The sequence below is a fragment of the Marmota marmota genome, unplaced genomic scaffold (genome assembly GCF_001458135.2).
Source record: "Marmota marmota marmota unplaced genomic scaffold, marMar, whole genome shotgun sequence".
NCBI classification, from domain to species: domain Eukaryota; kingdom Metazoa; phylum Chordata; class Mammalia; order Rodentia; family Sciuridae; genus Marmota; species Marmota marmota.
In genome coordinates, this window is record NW_025999853.1 from 30948718 (window position 1) to 30960920 (window position 12203).

Consider the following 12203-nt stretch of genomic DNA (forward strand, 5'->3'; position numbering starts at 1 on the left):
ATATATTTATAGGATAAAAATAACTTTACAACAGATACATTTTTTGAAAATCAAATTGGTTTTGATCAACATTGGAAATTCAAGTCCAATCAAATATAAAAAACAAATATAAAAATTTTTACAAAATTCTACAATTTTTTGGATTGTGGGAATGTTTTCCCCTTAATACTATAGTGAATTGTATATTGTTACAATTGCAAGTGGAATGTCATAAATAATTTTTACATTTCAAGGATGGCCTAAATATTGCAAATTCTGTGGCCAATTTTTGGTCATAGCGTTAATCTTTCAAAGTCAAACATTTGTGAAGTTTATTTTACATATTAAAACATGCCTGTATACAGATGAACTATTTAAAAATTTTTAAGGAAAAATAATTTACACCATTATTTCTGTTGCCATGAAGTAACGGAATAGAGGGTAAGAGGCTGACTTTGGAATTCAAATAAGATTCAGGCATTGGACCATGTACACATTAATTCTGTAACTTCAGAAAGTTTATTTAATCTCTCAGAACTTTAATATCCTCATTGTCAAAACAGGAATAATCCTTCCTAACTCATAGTGTTTTTTTCAGAATGGCAATTGAGGTAATTCAAGGATAATGTTTATCTCAGAGTCTGGATCACAGTGAGTACTCAATAAATGTTAGCTGCTATTATTCATTTTTACCATAAAAATACCCTTTAATCCATTTTAAGATCCTTTTTCAATAAACCAGAGAAATTAATCAGTTTCAACTGATTCGGAACTTCCAAGTAAAGACATCGTAGTAAAGTCTTAGGACATTTGAAAACACTGTCTATATTTTGTATTCTAATTACTGCTATTGACACAAAATGTGGGATACATCTTTATAAGCTAATATATAAACATTTCAGGAGAAAATTTTGTCTATATCTATTTCCCAATTTAGATTATATTTCTCATTTTACATAAACAGTTCCCTAATTTAGAAGACAAAAAATAATCCTTAAAATAATATTTGTTACGGTTACAATATGAACATTATCAACATAAATCTTTAGCTATGAAAGATTTATTTTCTTAATACTTTAAACTTTTATTGTCTTAGTAATTTCATTTGCCATAAATACAATGTATTTTACTTATTGCTAAATTTTTATAATTGTTTTCTAAGTGAAATTATTGCTAACATCTTAATTAAGACACAGAATTCCCAACATTAACATACACAAAGAATATGTATTGAGTTAAAATAACTCCTACTCTAAAGCATCATATCATGAGTTTCATGTTTCACATGCTAAAACACAAATATTTTTTTTGTTTTTGACAACACAGTAGTTTTCATTTATTGAACATGAAGATATTGCAAGGATAAAAGCACTTCATTTTCAACTTTTTCTTAAGTCACATTGATCACACTAATTGTGGTTCCAAATAAGCTTAATTTGCAGGTTGGTCCCTTGTTGTAAGGTTTGTGACATTATAGCACTTATAACAGGAAAATTATTGCACAGACTGCTTCACAAAATTACCAAAATCATCTTCTATGTAAAAGCAACTAACATATAATTGCAGGTGTTCAATAAATGCTATTTGAAATTAAGGTGAATTGATCAAATCATCAAAGTAGCAAAGCATGCAATTAACACTTGAGAGGATGATCCACAGATAAGGACCATGCAATCTGAAAGTGGAATCTCAAGTTTTTAGAAGAGCCCCTATAGATTGAGGACTTGCTGTGTGCCAGAAACTGGGTAAGCTCTTTAATAGCATATTTCACTTTAATCTTCTCAAAAACTCAAGTAACTCTTCTAAAACAACCCAAATTAATAAGAAATTTTCCAAGTCAGCTGGAAACATGATTAAAATGCATACAAAAAATTAAGAAATACCCCATTTACATTAGTGACAGGTATATTAAATTCTTACACATAACAAGAAAAATAGGAATTCAGAATGAAAACACTGAATATTTTTAAAGGATATAAGATCTAAACAATTAGAAAGTCATTCTATGTTCTAGAATGGGAAAACATAACATTATGAAATGCTACATCTTCCAAATAAATACAGGTTGGGGGCACCTCTAATCCAAAAGTCTGAAATGCTCCAAAATCTGAAAATCCCATACCTGACCTCAATTTGACAGGTCATAGTCAAAATTCAAGTGCAGTAAAAAATGATGTATGATATTACTTCAGACTACCATACAATGCATATGAAAAAAATAAATAATTCCTCCATATGGTTGAGTCCTATCCCTAAAACACACACACACACACACACACACACACACACACACTTCAAAATCTGATAAATCTAAAATCCAAAACAATTCTGATCCCAAGCATTTTGGAAAAAGGATACTCAACCTATATATAAGTTTAAAGCAATTTGAATTAGTATCCCAATAATATATTTTTTCAAATAGAATCAAAAGAGTATATTTTATCGTCCTCACCCAAAAGAAATAAAATGGTAACAGAAAGTGTGATCTTGCAATATTCAACCAAAAAAATAGTGGTATAAAATTGAAAAACCTTTAAATAAATTGTACCCTATATAGTTGAGGTTTATATAATGATATGACACATACATAGAGAGTAAAATAATTACTGTAGTAAAGTAAATTAACATATCTACCATCTCATTAATTTATTTTTGGTAAATACAACCAAAATCTACATGAGTGGAACTAAAGGACATTTTGCTAAGTTAAAAAAAGGGAAAGAAAAATATTGTGTGATAGCACTTGAGATCAGTCAAAAATTCATATTTATGAGAACTATCTAGCATTTCAAAAATAACAGTTTCTTGCCACTCTGGCTTGGATCTGGAATATCCCCCAAAAGTTCATGTGTTAAAGGCTTGCTCCCCAATGCAGCAATGCTCATTAACAGAGCTTGGGGAAGTGGCTGGAGCATTCAGGTGTAACCTCAGTAGTGGATTAATAATCTGAATTTACTCCTGAGAGGAGATAGAAACTGTTGAGGGCCACAGCCAAGTCGGGATGACGCATGGCATTTTGCCAGAAGGGAGTGGTTGAGAGGTGACGCCAGGGAGCCATTGAGATGATGATGGTTATGTTAAGCTGTGTATTCAATTGTATATAGACCTTTACTGTCTGGCAATAGGGCGGCTCTTGCTGCCTCTGGTGCCCGCTACTTTGGAGTTCCCATTGAGTTCTCCTGGGATCCAAGAGGGTAGGCGCGGAGCCTGGTGGAGAGCTGAGAGAGTTCCCGGGGAGTGTGCGTGAAGTGCTGGTGGAGTTCGGGCAATAAAGTTTCCTGTTTGAACATACAAGTGCTTTGTGGCGGCTCGGTGATTTGTGCCCAGCCAGACTGCAGCAAGAAACTGTGGGCAGGTAGAGTATCCTTGGAGGAAGGAGGTCACTTAGGGTGTGACCTTAGGGATGGTATCTTGTCCCCTTTCCCTTTTCCATGTGCTGGGCAGCATTCCTCCTCCACAGACTTTCACCATGTTAGTATTGCCCCTGGATCCTGCTGATATGAACTAAAACTTCTGAAACCCTGAGCCAAAATCAATCTTTCCTCTTCTAAATTGTTATTGTCAGGTATTTTGGTCACAGTGAGGAAAGGCTGCCTAACACACAGATAACAAATACATACCATTACCAACTTCAATACTAACTAAATGTTCTTTTAGGATTTCAATTTGTTTAGTTTTTTCTTTAAAATTTTCAGTGAATTGTTTAAATTCATTTGAAAAATGTGTTGAAATCTTTTGGATTTTATTTCTAGCATTAGTGCCCTAAACAATATGTAGTAGACCTCAATAAAGAGCTTTCAACAGAAATTCATCAGAATTTCATCAGAATTCTCACTTTTAAAGGAAAAGTAATAGGTATGGTGGCACACAGCTTATCCTAACAACTTCAGAGGCTGAGGAAGGAGGTTCAAGTTTAAAACCAGCCTGAACAACTTAGCAAGGCCCCAAGCAAATTGGTGAGACACTGTCTGAAAACTTAAAAATTAATAAATAAAAGGAAAATTCTGTATTTTAACTATCAATTCAACTTTTGTATCGAGAACACTTGAGATGCAACAATTAGAAAATTAACTTCAGGAAGATAATGTTATTTTACCTTAGGTATACATTAGCTTTAGACATGAGTATTAAGTGCCTAAGAAGAGTTTAAGAGCTGAATGACTATAATAGTAATTAAACTTTAGAATACTTGATTCTACTTAAGTGAAAAATAGAGTGAAATATTTAGATTCATCAGAACATTACAACTGCAATCTAAATATACTAAATGGAGATAGAAGAACATACAACTCCTAGGGATGTTAAATTCAATGAGATAATACTTATTTAATGTGTTGTCTTGCATATTGTAAAATAAAATAAAATCTACCTAATAACTGAGTTCACTCTAACAGAAACATTTTTTAACTTTTCTTTCAATGCAAGACTCTAGAGCAAAATTATAAATACCTAGAAAAATAATTTTGTTCAAAATATTCCTGTTGTATGACATATAAGAGAAGACCAGCTGCAATGATAGCTAACATTTCTAGGTGGTCACTATGCCCAATGCTAAGCATTAGTAAAGATTTAAAATTATATTGAATACATCTTAGGAAATACATAACTACTCAAAATATTTATGCATGTTTTATTTAAAAAAAAATTATGGGCTGGGGATGTATCTCAGTGGTGGAGAGCTTACCTAGCATGCTTAAGGTCCTGGGTTCAATCCTCAGTGTCACCACAAAAATTATAAATAAATAATTACAAATTTGTGTGTGTATCTGTATAGGGTAGGAGAGGGAAACCCAAAACTTGATAAATTGCTTTTAACGACTATTCAATGCTGTGAAGAATAAGTGTGCAGGACAAACTTCCAAAATGTTTTTCTTTGACATTACAAGTAAAGATAATAGAATAAATATTTCTCAGTGATATGCATGAATATATTAAGATAGACTAACTTTTTTATTAAAATATCAAAAGCATACTTCATGTCTTCTCATGTGTTTTTAGGAAAAACACTAAGCAATCTGTGATCATTAGAGGAATACTATGGTTAAATCCCAAATTGTATCTCTAAGTGGAATGAGGAGAAGGTATTTTTTTTTCTTTTTCTTTTGGTGTGCTAAATATTAATGATTTCTGTATCCCTGCAAATCACCTAGCTGTACTGGCTATTTAGCCCAACAGTAGATCTCTGTGGTTTAGGAGAATGGAATAGGCCTTGATATACACCTACAGATCATGTAACATGGGACCATTCTTAACCTCCAAAAGCCTTATTGCTTCTCTCCCTCATCTATTTTGCTGAATTACATGAACTAAATTTTTAAGGTCAAAAGTGGTCAAACACTATCATTTTAAGATTCCACCACATAAAGAGAAAGTCTGATCCATGTTAATTCCTGTAATTTCTGTGCTTCAGGTGTGGTTCATGTAAAAGGGTGGCACAGAGTAAGAACTCAATGTCAGGATTATCATCCCTCATAATGGAGTAAAGTGGGTGCTTCCAGTTTTAGTGCATAGTGGCTTCAGAATTTGAACTTGGATCGCTGGCTCTAAAATCATTGCCTTCTATATAGTATGGTATCAACAAAAACCTCTGAAACTCTGCTAATGATATCTAAGCTTTTATTTCCAGGAAAAAAAAAAAACCTAACAATGCCAATTCTGCTTTCCAGGAACATTTTATAAATTAAAGGAACACTGATTCAATCTCTAAACAGTCTTTGTTCCCTTCTTCTTCCTCTTCCTTTGTTCCCTTCTTCTTCCTCTTCCTCCTCCTCTTTTTTTTTTTTTTTTTTTTCCTTTTTTCCCCTTAATGGATTTGTCCCCTGGAGTGGCTACTTGCCCAATAGTAACTTGGTGACCTGAAAGAGTTAAGGCAGCTTGTACATTTGCATAATTTACAACCAGGGAGTAGCTGAGGGACTAGGAGAATCTGGTTAAGTGGGCCATTTTAGAAACTCATTAAAAAATTTATTCACTACTTATGCTTTTCCTGATTATGTCCAGAATCTGAAAACATCAAAAATGTGTTTCTAAAAGTAGGGGGAGAAAAAGGGTAAAACTGACATGCTTCCATCTACAACTATAAATAAACTCTTAAATCATCCCTGTTTGGAGGTTTTTTCTTTAAACACAGAAACTTATTCATATATTCACATTAGGCAGTTAATTGAACAGAATAGAAGTTGCTATGGAAACAGTGTGGTATGCCCTGGTACTTAGTGAGGAAATGAACACTTCTAATTATCACCAAACGTATGATATTTCTGCTTCTGTACTCTATAGTTTTTAATGTACAATCTGTTTAATGAACAGCAAGTTGTTCACCCAGTATGCAGAGGGTGAAAGAGGCCTAAAAAATAGATGATTAAATCCTCAGGTGTGAATATGCAAATTTTATTGAAATACAGCAGAAAAAAAAAATTGCTATTCTCCTCTCTTAGCAGTAAGAAGCTTTTTGAAGCCTAAAATTTTCCAGTTAAGACTAAAGGATAATGCTGCTAAACATTTTGTTCTTCCTTTAGTTCACTGAAATAGTTTACATAGTTAATCAAACTTTAAAAGACACCTGTGGGATGCAAAATTTCTATTGGCAGAGTTCTGTAGAGGAACAGAGGTCTGGTATGTGGGTTCATGATTTACTCAGTTACAAAGCCAACTCCATCCAGTTCCATAAAGAGTTGCAAAAAAGCATGCTACTGGGAACCCAGAAACCGAAGGCAACAGTTTTCAGCTGACATCCTTAAAGGAGGTGCTCATACCTGCTAGAAGTAATCACCCACTCATCTCTAGGCATAGTGTGTCCCTCAACTCAACTAGCAAGAAGGTAAGAACTAGGAACTCCCTCACTATGAGACAGAAGAATCTGCAAGCATGGCCTACTGTTCATACCCCTACTGCCTCAGGTTTCCAAAGGAGAATCTAGCTGCCATTCCCTGAATTTTACTGTTGTCAATTACATCAGAGAGAACCTTATCTAGTTTCTGCTCATTGGTTTTCTCTGGCTTTGCTTCCATAACTTCTTGGGCTAAATGGATGGGACCCCCTTGAAAAACTACTTCTACAAGCATTGTTGCTAGGAGTTATCTCCAGCACAGACTCCCTTAAAAAGACCTTGGGTATGCCATAACGGAAACTGAGGCTACAGTTCTGAGTAGTGGCATTATGTGCAATACCCTGTCAAGGACTCAACCTTTGGATGGGATAGCTCCTCCCCTCTTCTCCCAAGCCTGCTTTGTTCCTATTTTCAATGTTAAACACTCTTGGTATATCCAAAAAGAAGGCATAATAAACAAAATGTCCTTGTAAACTGAGGGGACAGCTTTTAGCTGAAATTAAAAATATGACATTTAATTAGGTAATATGACATTAGAATAGGATAATGACATTAGTATATTACTATATAAAACATTTATTTTTGGAAATGTAAGTTGGTAACACACAGCAGAAACTACTTAAGGATTTGGGCTTTATTCCAGAGAAAATTTCAAGTTGAAAGGTACATTGTATTACAATAGTCCAAGCAAGGAGAAAAAGAGAACCAGAGAGAAGGGAACCACATTATCCATAACTTTACCAGTAAAATTCTCAATGCACACTCACAATGCACACTGAATAATGGTCACTGAATAAAACATGTGTGGAAGATCCTAATGTTGCCAGGTCAAGTTCAAAATGTCCAACTAAAGGCCACTTATCACAATTACACCTTAAAATACCACATTATTTTCTGCTCTGTGCGATTAATATAGCATTCTCAGAAATTCTATTTCACTTGACTTAGCACATGAAATTTATAAAACAAGCTGCAAATATTTACTGAATACTCATGTCCAAGCCAGTTGGAATCCTGTTACTACACTCTAAAAACAGACAGTATTTATGCACTTGAAAAAAAAAATCTGCCCACAGTTTTATACCTTTATTATTTTCATGCAAGGGTAAAACTGTTTTAAAATAATATAGGTATTATTCACATCTGAAAAACTATGTTTTCAGCATTTTGGGCACTTTTTACAAAGTGATAAAATTATTTTCAAATCAATGAACAATTAAGGTTTAGTCTTCTCATTGAATTTGAAAATGCTATTAAGAAATCTAAAATTCTGAAAAACACAGAAGACGTGTTTAGATTTGGGATTCCTGAGAAGCAATTTGCAATTGGGGGTGGAGGAATAACTTAATGGGTAGCAGAATAATGGTTTAATGATACAGATTGAAAAACTTCATCTATTTTACTGACAATTATGTTTCTTCTCTTAGGCTACAAATATAAAACATGTTGTTATACAAAATAATTTAATACTACTTTAACTTTTCATGATTAATTTTATGTATAGCTCATATTTAATTATTCAGTTTGGCTTGTTCAAGTCTTTTGCTTCTATAACTGTCCTTTTTAAATTCAAGTCACTACATATCTGTTCCTATTAGGAATGGTATTAATAGATAATAAAAATCATTAACACTTAATAAGAATGTACCATGTGCCAAACATTGCTCAGAGCATTTTATATGTAGTGAGCCATTAAATCCTCACAATGATTCTCTAAAGTAGGAAAAATTATGATTTTAATTTACAGATGAGGAAATAGAGGGTAACTAACTTCCTTAAAATTGGAGATCATTCATGGTAGTTCTAGGAATTAAACCCAGGCAGTCTGCTTCTAGAATTCACCCTCTTCACAACACTATTATTTACAAGTAATTTCTCTGCAAAGTATTTCTTATACTAATTTTAAACATTACATATGTTCACTATTTTACTAAAAAAATATGAAAAGGCAAAAATCAAAGATTGGAAAAATCTAAAATCTACAATAAACCACTAAAATGGCAAGAACTGAGGATGACATCCCAGAATCATCCTGCAGTATTTGAAAGTACTTAAAGAGTTTAACCCCAGGTTAAATAACCTCAACCTCAATATTGGGATAAAATGCCATTTTCTCAAATGGATACCTGATGGCAAGCCATAAACCTTGGTGTCATCCTTCACTCTCCCTCTTCCAACCGACACTATAGGCACCCATCCGCATGTCCTGAACCTCCACCTTCCACAGGTACTTTGCACTTTCTGCACTTCCATAGTTCTGACAAATTCAAATGCATCATCCATAAGCGACAGCACCAGCCTCCCTCCTTCCATCTTGCTGGATCACATGCTTTTTCTACACAGAGTTCAGAGTATCCCCTTTTATTTTAATATGCTTAGGATCGCCCAGTGGCTTCTGAGGCAACTCTAAGCTCTCCTTTGGGCTCCCAGAGTTCCCACATGTCTGGTCCTTAGTCTGCCACCCCAGCTGTATTTCCTGCACTCTTCCTCTTATTCTCTGGACTCCACTTTGTCCCTTGCATGAACGAATACAATTAGATCTTTGTACTTGCTCCTGGTTCTACAGAATCACTTTCCCCTCTCTTAATCTGTCCTTCCATTGCTATTCAAAACATCACCTCCTGTGATAGCCCTTTCCTGGCCAGCCCATCTAAGACAACACTCTCCCTCTCGGTCCTGCTCTTGTGTTTACTGACCTACTGGACTTTTCTGTCTACCTATTACTATGTAAATTCCCTTCCCTTAAGACATTATTGTATGCTTGATCCCTAGACTAGGACATTCCTGGAAACTTAAAAAAAAAAAAAAAAAAGGTGTTGAAAGGATGGATGAATTTGGATACAGAATTATTTTCTATAATCATTTTACTAGTGTAAGAGGGAATGAGTATAGTTCTTTGTAATCTTATTTTCTTTAAGGAGATTGATTGTTAAAATCACGGCCTGCACTTTTCACAGATACTTTCATCTATAATTCTTCCCCAGGAGATGCTGTCAATAATTTAAAGGTTGGAATGTTTGTCTGTATGGTACTGGTAAGAATTATCTCCCTGGTTTTTTTTTTTTTTTTTTTTTTTAACAGAAGCTCGATATTCTTTGAGACATGAAGGACATGGGCATAAACATACCTCTCTCCCAGAGAACACAGCAGGCCTTAATAATGGTGAGCAGGTATAAAGCCAGCTTCCCTGAAATTTTCTTATCCCTAACTATGATGATTCTTAGATAATATCCTCCAGACTCACATGGACTCCATTTTATCATTTGTGCAAGGGCTATGCCAGCACTCTGGATGTGCAAGAGATCTCCCATAACACAGTACCAATTCAACACCAAAGGCACCCCAGGCAAGCTGAAACTGAAAATGTTTCTAAACTTTTCCACAGCTTCAGTTGCAAACCTGGGAAAAACCCCAAACCCTTGGGGTTCACTCTTGTTCTTCTATAACATTCCCTCCTACTCTGACTCTGACTGAATTCTGTTTCCTTCTAATCCACTGCATAAATTATTGTCAGATTAACCTCCCAGAAACACATCACTAATCAAGAGGCTCCCTTGGCTCTCTTGTGTCTAAGATGCACTGGGCAAAAAACAAGCTCTTCATTTAAAAAAAAAAAAAATTTTTTTTCATTATTTTACTTTGGGTCTTATAGAATTTTAAAGAAAACTCAAGCTGTTTTCAGTAACAGAAAAATACCATATTTTAACTAGAAATGAACATATTCATGCTCATACAAAAGTGCTGCAGCCTCCAAGTCTGTCCTGCAATGAGGCATCCAAAGCAGACACTTTGATGAATCACTCCACTCTCTGCCCTGATGTTTGCCAAGTCACACTCCTATCAACATGGTTTGGTATCCATCAGTTTCTACTGTGACACTGTCTAACATAAAATTGTATCACAAACAGTACTGCCTGAAAAGCACTGTGTGTATTCCAGTCTCTGGGCATGAACAAATATGTACCTCATGCACCCATCTAGATGACAACAGAATTACTGCCTCTGCATCTAGTCACAGTATTGCTTTAGGCAATAGATAATGTGGTGAAAGGTAAATTAAGTAATATACATATATATTCCATCCAATTTTATTTCATAAGGTCTTCCAAATCCAAATTAATTAGTAACTGGAACACAATTAATGTGATTAATATAACACAATATGCCAAAGCCAGGAATGAAAATATGAGAACTTCATTGCTTTTCTAAATATTTTGGAACAAATACAACTCGCTTATGCATCACGTTTTCTTGGTGCTTTTATATTCACTCCTCCTCCAACTTCCAATTAAAAATTCATACAGATGAACATCATGCAGAGCAATAATGGGCCTTAATCAACGCAGTGTAGTGAAAAAACATTGAAGGCTTTGAATCAGACCCTGTGGGTCCCCTGCCTCCTCTACTCAATTTCTTCTCACTATAATGAAATGATTGGGGCAAGTACTGTGCTAAAAAGTAAGGAAGCCAGAATGGCTTCATCAGAAGACTCTGAAACTTATGCTTCTCCCCATCACAGATCCCCACACACTGTATTCATCCAAATCTTAATATTCTTCTGGTCCTGTGATATACAATGATAAAATGCTAGACAGTGAAATATGAATTATGTGATAGTCACAGTGGGGGGTCAGTTATTTTCCTTTGCTGAGACATCTTGAGATCAAACAAGGCATGCAATGAATGTTTGTGGTTAAGAGATGTTGCTCACCCACTGCACTGTTAGCGCCTGGCTTCTTCCTAAGAATTTAAACAAAGTGAGTGCCAGATTGTACCCAGAGGCTACAGTGGTTCATTTCTCAGATCTGATGAGTTGTTGGGGGCTTTGCTGGGTAGGAGGGCATTGAGTACATGTGTGCCAATGTCTATAACCATAGCAACAAAACAAGACCCAACAGCTATAAAAGGGCTTCTAATATTAACCATCCCCTTGCATTTCATAGTCATCAGTCCAAAACATAAGAAATGATCCCACAAATGTTAACTTGTAGTATCACAGTTGTTTGCTTATCATTTCTAATACATATCACAGAACGTCTTGAGTTTCAGAATGAATACATATGAAAACCCAGTCCTTCAAGAATATTTCATCTTATGCTTTAAAAATCAGAATCAATTGTTCTGCCCCAGACATGTACTGCATTTCAAAATTCTACCGTGATACCACCTGTGTTTCTCATTTTTACTTTACCAAGTGCTCTATAACTAATGGTTTTCATATTGAGTTCTTATATACGTGTCAAGATATTTTCTTTTTGAACTTTTTATGTATCCAGTTACCTTGATCCCTTTTTACTTGATGACACAAAAATGGATATTCAAAATCAGAACTGTTAATTTGAAGAGAGGGTACAAACATATAGGTAAGTTCCTCACAGATGGATCCCATTGGAGT